Genomic DNA, 11,035 nt, shown 5'->3' with positions numbered 1-11,035 from the left:
AATTCTATGAAGGCATCATTATCTTGATCTATCTTATGAATAGAAACTAAATTCTTGCTAGCACTAGGAACATGAAGGATATTTTTCAGAACAATATTCTTGCTAGGGGTATGTAAAGTTGTATGATCAATGTTACTAATTTCCATACCTATTCCACTGGTAGCATGTACTTGATCTCGTCCATTATACTTGTCATGGACTGTCATCTTCTCAAGCTCACTAGTAACATGATCAATTGCTCCACTATCTACATACCAGTTTGTGTCATAGCCATAACCAGTAGTAGCTGCTCCTACCATCATCATATCTATATCAGCAGCGATCTGTTTCATGTCCTACCTTATTGCAAATCTAACAAACTGTTTTGGCATTGCGTTCTCCTTGCTTGAACGTGTTACTAGGGTCGGAGCTGCTGTTGTTATTGCCACGGTATGATCCACCACGACCACCATTGCTACAACCACGATCATGGTTGTTTTTGCCTCGACCACGGCCACGGCCACCATAGTTGTTGCCATAGCCACGTCCTCTACCAGCCATATTGGCCGACGACCGGAATCGACCACCTTCTTGATACATCTCCATGCGTTGATCATTTGTGAGCAGTTGAGAATACAGATCACTCAAAGAAAGAAAGCCAACCCGACCAAGCATAGATGACACAAAGTGAATGTAATCAAAGTCAAGACCATTCAAGATAAAGTGAACCATCTCATCATCATCTACAACCTTTCCAACCATGGCTAATTCATCTTTGAAAGAACACATCTTGGTGAAATAACCTGAGGAGGACATGTTACCCTTCTTAGTTGTAGAGAGTAGGACTCGCAGATTTGCAATCCGTGTCTTGGAGTGCGCTGAGAACATCCTCTCAAGCGCGCCCCATGCTTCTGCTGCTGTGGTTGCTATTGCCACATATGCTAATGCATCCTTGGTGAGAGAATTCAGCAGGTAGCTTAGTACTTGCTGATCTTTTGCAATCCAGGAGTCGTACTCAGCATTGTGGACAATCTCCTTCTTGCCGTCCGCCTTGACCACCTCCAGAGTCTAGGATCATCTAGGATCTGTGGACCATCTAGGATCCCCATGAGTTGAGCTCCTCAAATAGCAGGAAGGAATTGAGCCTTCCATAGGAGGTAGTTGTCTCGAGTTAATTTCTCGGAGACAACTCCTAGTAGCGCCGGCGTAGGGGCAGATGGTGATGCCATGGATTAGTTTGGGAGGTTATGGATGTTTGTGGAAGAGTATGCTTTGATTACCATGTAAGAATATGAGGATACGTGGTTGCCTATCTTGGTCGGTCACGGTTGTGTGTTTATAAAGGGTGAAAAATCACCGAAAGATTTACATGAGTACAATTATGATCACCTAGGACTCGTTTATTTTATAACTTGAATTACAAGAGAACCTATCCCTAAGCAATCTGAGTCTATCTCTGAGACCGCAACCGTAGCACAAAGCTATCCGGTTACAAACGTAATTCTAACAGGAGAGTGAGGCCAAGCAGCAGAGGTAGGCACAGGTCTTGATTCGAGAGTGGATGTCAATGATGGGCGATGACTGGCGTCTCGGAACGGACGAGAATCTACGCATGTTTCTCCTGCGACATTCCCTGGGTAACCCAATTCTATTATCCCCATGTGGCCCTGCTTGCTCTTTGGATTCCGCCTGCTGCTGAAGTGATTCACCCGCCCCCGCGGAATCCTAGAGCCTGTGGATGTGGCACCGCGGATTTGATTTGATTATGCTGCTGTGGATGGCAGCAGTGGCGGATCCAGAAACGGGCTCCACCCTGGGCTAACTAATATAAGATTTAAAATCTTACTAGCCATGCACTACTAGATATAACATATTTTTCAAAGAGCACAAATAATTATATAATTCTCTAGATTCCAGTGTTGAACCAATAGACTCAAACAATACATAGAACATTGAAGGTAGAAAATTACCAAATTAAGAGTCTTCCATGACAAAAAAGAACCATACATGTCTTCATGAATTAACACCACTTCCACTTGTTCTGACGTCTTCAATTCTACATAAAAAGTTTCAACATCTTAGCCCTATATAAAGCAAGATAACATTATGTATTGAAATAGACTAATACAAGTAAACAACACGCACCTTGAGCCCTCGTTTGACAAATTCATCTTACGATTTCTTAAGCCTTGAAAGCGCTTTAGAATTTTTTCATCTTCAATCGACGCAAACAAATCTCGCTCAATATAACACATCATGCTACTATTCAGCCAATCATCATTCATTTGGGCACTACTCTTTTTAGCATAGTATTTCTCCACTATAAGTTATGATTATGAAATGTTGCAATTGCAAACTAAGACTCAAATATTTCCCGCTCAAATCAATGAAATGAAATATTCATTATCATTACTTTGCATAGAAATAGCATAAATAGACTAGCAGTCATGTAAAAGGTAAGCAGAGCAGTAGTCATGGAGCAATTTCAAAAAAAAATTGCATACCGGAGGCTCGGAGCAATTTCAACAGGGGCCGGCCGCCGGTGTGGCCTGGGGGCGCCGGGCGTGGGCGCGCCGGGCGCCGCGCGCGGCCGGCGGGGCAGCAGCCAGCGGGGGTCGGGGGGCGTGCGGCGGCCTACCGGCGGGGGCGCGGCTGCGCGGGGCCGCGTGTGGCGGCGCGCTGGTGGCCGGCGGGGACGGGGGCACGGCCGTGGGTGGCGGCACGCGGGCGGCCGGCGGGCGCTGGCTTCCGGCCGGCTGCCGGCGGGGGTGCGGAGCGCCGGGGCCGCGGGGGCGCGGGGCGCGGCCGACGGTGAGCTGGGGTGGGCGCTGGTCCTGGCACCTGGGCGCCTGGCGGCGAGTCGGGGGAGGGCGCACGCGCACAGGGGCTGGCCGGACGGGTGACTGGTGACGGGTCACGGGAGGCTCGAGCAGAGGCAGTGCTAGGGCAACGGGAGTTGCTGGGCCACCTGGGCGCCTAGGCTAACTTCTCTTCGGGGTGGACTAATGGGCCAAAAAGCCTTTTTATACTATTTTGTATGAAGAACTTTTCCACTGCTCTTGGGCCTCGCCCCGGGCTGCAGCCCGGGGCCCAAATCCGCCCCTGGATGGCAGTTGAGAGTGGAAGATTTGATCTGCGGAACTACTTGCGATCGGGCAAAATCTTTCCTCTTCCTCGCGTAGCAGGAGTACTTGCCCGGCTTGTCCTCTGCCATTTCTTTGTTTCGCGGGAATGGATCGGTCAGGCCTACGGGGGTGGCGGCATGCGCGCGGGTTCTGATCGGGCCGGTCGGGATGCGGGTTTTCCTGCTTCGAGAGGCCGCCGGCCGCCTTGTGAGATGGCGCTCGCCGCACATGCCTGCTTTCCGGGATGGCGACCACATGCCCGTTCTCTTGTCGCCTGCCACCAGTGGCGGCGACGACTGGGAGGTGGGGGAGCCCTGCCGAGCTGTGATCTTTTTTCTGTTTCTGGTACGTGCTCTCACCCATGGCTATCCATAAGTCCTTTGCTGGGCTTCGCCCACGCCAAGAGACCCGGAGGCCGGAGCGTGCTCGCGCACTGTTGGAGACCATGTGTTGCGCGTGCTCTCCGCGTGGATTTCCGCCGGTTCGGACCACCACCAGTTCGGAACTTGGGATGGGTCTGGGTCTGGGTCTCTGGGACAAGGCGTGTGCCGTCATGGCGTGCCACGCGCATCTTGAGGCTGCTTTCAGCACCGGTGCGCGACGCGGCTGGAGCAGAGCATCGCAGCCCCGTCTGGGTTTTGCACGTCACGTAGGGCGAAAGGTTTGGCACTGCAATGCCAGCCATCAGTACCAGTCGGGGTCGGATCAAAACGTCGTGTTCGCTCAGTGCCACCGGTCGCCGTGAATTTAGTCATTGGTGCAGGGAGGGAGAGGCAGAGGCGGTCGCTCAGTCACACAGCCGCACGCGGGGTCCTCCAAACACACAACTGGGATGTTGGCCCGCACGCGGCGCTAGCAGCATTTGTTGCTCCTGTTTTTCGCAGGGCTGTGGAAATGGCATCTCGCTGCGTGGGCGTTCGAAATGGGCTGCTAAGAGTTGTTGGACGGGCCACGGCGTTGATTGATTGAGCTGTGGCGGCTGGATGGTCTAGTGAGGTTGGGCTGGAAGCTGCGCGTTTTTTTTAGCCTGGACTACTGAAGCCTATTCGTCTCGTCCCTAGGGGATCAAGAGTTAAATTTGGGAATAAATTCCGGTGCAACATTCCAATTCGTCCCTAGGGGATCGAACCCGGTTGGGGAGAGGCACAACCGGCTGCTCTACCCACCGCACTACACGTGCGTTTGCAGAAGCTGCGCGTTTTTGAGGCCAGAGAACAAACAACGAACTTACTTTTGGCTCAGCTTTCTTTCTATCTGCGGGGACGCGCTGCACTCTTGATAAAAGCCCAGACCTTGAATTTGCAAGAAGCCTCGTCCAGGCGCGTTGGTCCGTGTTCGGTCGGGTTTGGGAGTTTGGGTTTACAAGCTACTGGGTTGGGTCGGGCTCTGGGCGTGATGGCGTACCAGCGTCTTGCTTGGGCAGCAGAGGTTGTTTTGGGCCAGCCTTGCTGTTTCTTCGATTGGGCCGGATACCGTCGCAGACACAAAACGGGCATGCCATGTAGCTTAGCTTCCTTCCAAACATGGTCTAAAAAAAAAGCTTCTCTCAACCAAAAAAGGGGACCTTTACATGCAGCTGCATTTTGCGGCGGATCCTGCTTGTCGGCTGTCTGTCTAATCCTATCCTATCACGTCGTTCACGTTGCGTTGTCAGCCGGGATTGTCACTTTGCCAGTAAAAGACCCAAGAGCAAAATATCACTTCATCACATCACCCCCCTCAAAAAAAAAAAAACAAACCATTTCATGGGACCTACTACTAGCTGTTTGTTATCAGCAGCACCCGGACGGCGAGATCGATGGCTGTACTGCAATGCATTCTCGTCACGGGGCCCTGAGGCGTATAGTAGCATTGTATTATTTATTGGACTACCAACCAACCTGGTTCTTGATTACATTGGCTCATATACACACTTGATAACTGCTTTGGCTGCATACGAGCTAGATGCCATCGACGACATGCACGGACGGGCCGGGGTCCAGCTAATCTGCTGCTGATTCGAGGAGCAATCGGCGCATTGGATGCACAGCACAGTAGTAGCAGTGGATGATCAAAAGGCTTCATGATTGCTACAGTCCAGACGTGTCCTTGAACTCCTGATCATAATATCCTGTTGCGACGGGCGTACGCAGCAATAATTTATACTCCACTTGCCAGTGAGGGGACTTATAAAAATTCCGACCAAATCTTTGCTTGTTTTTTCCTTTAACCCAAACGTGTCATTAGCTTGTGCAACTTTATGTATGATTGAGGAGAGTGAAGTAGATAAACAACGCCCTCAAGGGTCATAAAAACCATGATATATTGGTGCCACAAGCCGGTTTGCTCTGGCTATATACAGGGCCGGTCTTGAGTTTTCAAGGGCTCGGGGCAAAATTTATGTTTGAGACCCTTAAAACACAAAAACATCAAGTTTATTTTATAGCAGCCGGTGATATTGTGCGGTTTGTGCTATATTTACAAGTCAAAACTATAGCATACATGCTGCTACATCTAACCAGCTATACTAAAGTTTTTTTAAATCAACACTAAAATTTTGATTTGGATCTAATTTGTGTACAAGAAATAGGAAAAATGCAAGAATATACCATAAGGAACTAAATGCTAATCTAATTAGTTGGGGGCTAATCTTTTTCCTTTGTGCTATATTTACAAGTCAAAACTATAGCATACATGCTGCTACATCTAACCAGCTATACTAGAGTTTTTTTAATTCAACATTAAAATTTTGATTTGGATCTAATTTGTGTACAAGAAATAGTAAAAACGGAAGAATATACCCTAAGGAACTAAATGCTAATCTAATTAGTTGGGGGCTAATCTTTTTCCTTAGTCATCGGTGGTGCAAGGATGGACTGATGGTGGAGATGAACTACCGAATGGGTGATTGGATGAACTTGGACCAGTTATTTGCTTGTTTAAATTGGTCACTTAGTATACATAAGCTACATGTAGTATACAAGTATACTTGGCTTTGGGGGCACTTGGTATTTAGGGCCCTGGGCGGTTGCCCCGGATGGATACACTACAGGGCCGGCTCTGCCTATATATAGTCCAAGCTCTAGGCCCCTCTTTGAATTTGCATAGGAGTAAGCTCGCTCTGAGGATGCCAAAGTTCTGTATTGAAAAACTCTTTGGTTTTCTCTTTCCAAATTTCAAAAATACTAACAGCTCGACGAGCATACAAGTCCTTCTTTATCCTTTGCACGGAACCAAAAGCTACCTATCGTGGACCAGATTACTCGAGGTCTAATAATTTGCCTAAAGTTGCCGGTACCAATCGAATCTTAATTGGTTATACATTCAACAACTGCTGCCTTTATGAGTTTTCAGATTCCCTTTCCTCTTAAGGCACGGTCGCTAAAAAAGATTTCCCCTATACAGTCTCGACACGTATAGCCTCTATTGTGGTTTCGGATGCTCCATCGTTGCTAAGATGTCCTATGCTCCTCTTGGATCCAACCAGTGTCAAGATCACCTTCGATTTTTAATTTGAACATGGCGTTGTCGTTTGCATTTGTCCCAGGACGCCCCTCATAAATTGAGAGATTGCATTGATCCACACTGAATTAAAAGGGTGGGACGGCATCGGATCCGGGTCCCTTTAATTCACTTTCGAAACTCCAGGACGGTCGGACGCTCCCCACCGCCCCGTTCCTTATCTTTTTCTACCATTTTTTTCTTCCCCATCCCTTTTCTTCTTCAACCTTCCATCCTGACGTATTCCTCATCCATCCCGGTCGCGGCACGCTCCCCAACCCCGGCAGGCTCGTCCGCACCCCGGTGGCCTCGTCCCCCACCCCGACGGCAGCGCGCTCCCCCACCATGGCGTCCTCCTCGTCCACCCCGGCGGCGGCGCGCTCCTCCACTCCGGGAACCTCGTCCCCCACCCTGGCGGCGCCCCTCCCCCCACTCCGGCGTCCTCAACCAACCGGGAGTGCCCAATGCCTCCGGATCCGGTGGCCCTCTCCCCGATCCCGGCGAGATCCGAGCGGGGAAGGATCGGGCGGCGGCTATGTTGCAATAGGTATCTCACGATGTTACAGTAGGGATTCTTGGATGTTGCAAGCGCTGTAGATGCGCACGGGTGTTGTGGATGAACGTATCGTCTGATGTTGCACGATTGATTTTCCGAGATGTTTCGATGTTGCAATAGTTGGCTTTTGTTGTTTCATCTGTCAATTTTTCATGTTGCAATATTTCTTCCCGTACGAGCTCAACCCCAACTCAACATATGATGATTTTTTGGAAATGTTGCATGAAACATGTGTTCAATGTTGTAGTGGGAATTTTTCCTCACGAATATTATGTTTACATTGAGCTATTTTTTCCGCATCTTTTTCATGTTGCAACTATAGATTTTCGATGTTGCAGCTATTTTGTTTTGATGTTGCAACGAAATGTTGGATAATTAGTGGTATTTATTATGGTACTACTGTAGCCGTCAGATTTAAAACGGATGCATGCGTCCGACGGGAGTTGCTCGCGCCGGACGTCCGGGCGCTAGCAAGCCTGTTTTTATAAAGCTATGTGTACTTCAAGGTAAACCTTCTCGTATCATTCCTAAATATCCAAATTCAACATGTAAAAGTTATTTTTAAACCATTGTTTAGAATGGTTGACTAAAGACAGCCCTAAAAAAAACTAGATGGAGTACGTTGACGTTAACAACTTGAGTCTCTCTACTTTAAGGTTTTTAACGAACTTTTTGCTAGATAGTATTCTGCTGTTTTGCATATCCTTGTGGCTTATTACCTCATCCTATAGTGGTTTCTGTGGTGCTTATCCTCTGCAGAGCCTGGAAAGGGTGGTCATCTTGCTACGGAATTGCGCACATGCTGTCGGAGTTCTGTCGTTTAGTCGTTTTGATAAGATCTGGCAGAACCACAGCAGCCAGCAGGGATGCAGTGGCCGGCTTTATCCTTTTTAACCACTTTTAGTTATCGGTTCGGCCATTTCGCGTTACCAAATGGAGCCAGGAGCAAGGTTCTGTCGAGGACCACGTTTTCTGGACGCACGGCAGGCGATCTCCATCACCGCCGGCGAGGACAACTTAATTTGTTAATTGCTGGTTTCCCCCATATCTAAAGAAGTTCCATGATATGAAAGTACTACATGGTAGTAATATAATGCACACATAGACCGATAGGCGTGTTTGTTTCAGTTTTATCTTTTGCAAGCCGATTTTCAATATTGTGGCCAGCAAAATTGCTCCCTGGAAATGTAATGAGTATTCCTAGGGTTGCATGCATGGATCAGGGTGCTTTACCAGCTGCTATTCGATCGATCGGTCGCCCAATAACTAGCACTCGGTGGTGCACGCCCAGACACGTACGTGCTTTTGCTAGCACGTACGCATGATTGAACGAGATGGGAGCATCATCCTCGTCACTGGTGTAGCTTGGCCGCCGTATCGCCGCCACAGATTGGACCTAATAAAACCTTCGACATCCGTAGCTACATCAGCGTACTGTTTGAGGATTAGGACTTGAGCTGTTTGGGTGCATGGAGCAACGACGCATGCCGTCGACACGTCGGGTCCAGCGGATCTGCCGAGGATCAGTGAGGGGATGGATGTCGTCGCAAGGGATCAAAAGGTGTCCGGATCGCTGCACAGTAACACTGGTCTCCCTGATCATCAAATCACATGCCATCATGCATATAAAATAGTCTTATGTCGAGCTGATTATTACTTTTATAAGATCCCTGTAAAATCCATGTGGCCTACAACCTGGGCTTGATCAGCTTTCCAGAAAGTGGAGGTGGCTCTGGCAGCAGAGCAATAACTCCAAATTCTTAGCCTGCTGTAAATCATGATCTATAAATATAACTGGATCATCTGCATATTGCAGAATAGACGATCCTTCTTTCACCAAGTGAGGAATCACACCTTTAATTTGACCATCGTCCTTAGCCCTTTTAATTAAAATAGAGAGCATACCTGCCACAACATTGAACAAAATTGGCGACATAGGATCTCTCTGTCTGAGACCTTTTTTGTTTGGAAATAGTGCCCAATATCATCATTAATTTTGATGCCCACACTTCCTGCAAAAATGAACTTTTCAACCCATGTACACCATTGTGGGTCAAATCCTTTCATTCTTCGGAGCATTTGTTGTAAAGAAGACCATGCCTTTTCAAAGTCAATTTTGAGAACCACACCATTGAGGTTTTTGGTGTGTAATTCATGTATAGTAGTTTCATGTAATATCACTACTCCTTCCATAATATTCCGACCTGGCATAAATGCCATTTGGGAGGGTCAAACAACTTTGCTAGCCACCATCATGAGTCTGTTGGTAGCCACCTTGGTGAAAATTTTAAAACTTATATTGAGAAGGCAAATGGGTCTGTATTGCTGTATCCTCGTTGCCTCTTTTATTTTAGGGAGGAGTGTTATTACTCCAAAGTTTAGGCTGTAAAGAGGGAGACGCTCATCTTAAAATTCCATGAATAATGCTATAAGATCACCTTTTATAGTTTCCCAAAAGACTTGATAAAATTCTGCTGGGAAGCCATCAGGACCAGGTGATTTATTATGTTCCATTTGGAATAGAGCCTTTTTTACCTCCTTCTCTGTGAATGGGCTGTTAGAAGATTATTTTCCTCCTCTGTCACCTGAGGTATGTCATGATTGTGATTTTCCATCATGCTAAAATTATTATCCTCTGGTGCTCCGAATAGCCCCTTGTAATAGTTTGTGATATAAGCTTTCAAATCAGCATCACCGACTATTACACCATGTTCTTGTTCTAATTTGAAGATCCATTGTTTTCTATGTTTGCCATTAGCGACCAAATGAAAATATTAGGTGTTATCATCACCTTCTAAGAGATAGCGTTCCAAATTTAATTCTTGATCCGAAAGCACCCTATTCTCAGCCTTTTTATCCAAATCATCTATACTTATGATTAATTTCTTCTTCTCCTTTTTTATTATGGCCAGCTGTATTTTTTGGCCCAACCTCTCAAAAATTGCCAAAGAGATCTTATTTTGTTTTGCCATTATCTATAGCAGTGATTCCTTTGGTTTTAGATTGCCATTTATTAGCCACCAAATCATAGAAACCATCTCGAAGAAGCCATCCTCATTCAAATTTAAACAATGGTTGTTGTCTGTTATGAGTGGAAGTCCTTGTGTTTAATAAAAGAGGTGTGTGATCTAAATTACTTCTATCTTTGGCATGGATCGTAGTGAGAGGGAATTTTTGTTCTCACTCTGTGCTAACTAAGACCCTATCAAGTTTCTCAAAGGTTGGATTGTCCCCACTACTTGCCCAGGTATATTGACGACCCGACATTTCAATCTCTCTGAGATCAAGGGTTTGAATGACCATGTTAAATAAATCTGACCATTTTGCATCAAAATTGTCCTTATTTTTTTTATCTTGAGGACAACACATGATATTAAAATCACCACCGATAATATATGGTAGTGACTCTTTACTACATATGTGTGCCATTCCTATCAATTTTTTTCCTTATGTTCCTTTTGAGCAGGACCATAAACTATGAACGATGCCTACTTAGAATTATCATTTTTATTTCGAAGTGTAAACTTAACATAAAAGTCCCCTTCATCAATGGATCCAATATCAAATGTTGTAAGATCGACCACAAGGAGAATTCCCCTGGAACGACCATGCGGTGCCATGCAGTGCCAAATAAATTCTTTGCCACCACATAGCTTTTTAAGGGTCACATATGGGAATTGATCCCGACCCATTTCCATGAGAGCAATAAAATTAATTTGTTCCTCTTTGACCAAATTTTCTGAATACCCATGCTTAGCCAAGTCTCCGAGACCTCTGCTATTCCAGAAAATCCCTTTCATTTGAAACTCAACTTTGATGGTGTAATTAGTCTTTTAGTTGTCTTTTTAGAATTGCACTTTTTCCAACGGGGTGTAGCAATTAGATCACTGCAAAT

The 11,035-nt window shown here is 46.5% G+C and overlaps 1 non-coding gene across 1 annotated transcript; it reads right to left on the bottom strand.

Moving 5' to 3' along the window:
* Nucleotides 1-590: 590 nt before the first annotated feature.
* Nucleotides 591-729, bottom strand: LOC117846723 (small nucleolar RNA Z247). The gene has a single exon (XR_004638453.1). It is a non-coding gene; the product is annotated as a small nucleolar RNA Z247 (small nucleolar RNA).
* Nucleotides 730-11,035: the final 10,306 nt, after the last annotated feature.

The sequence above is a fragment of the Setaria viridis genome, chromosome 2 (genome assembly GCF_005286985.2).
Source record: "Setaria viridis chromosome 2, Setaria_viridis_v4.0, whole genome shotgun sequence".
NCBI classification, from domain to species: Eukaryota; Viridiplantae; Streptophyta; class Magnoliopsida; order Poales; family Poaceae; genus Setaria; species Setaria viridis.
Note: the sequence above shows the minus strand (reverse complement) of the source record. Positions and strands in the feature narration are given on the sequence as shown.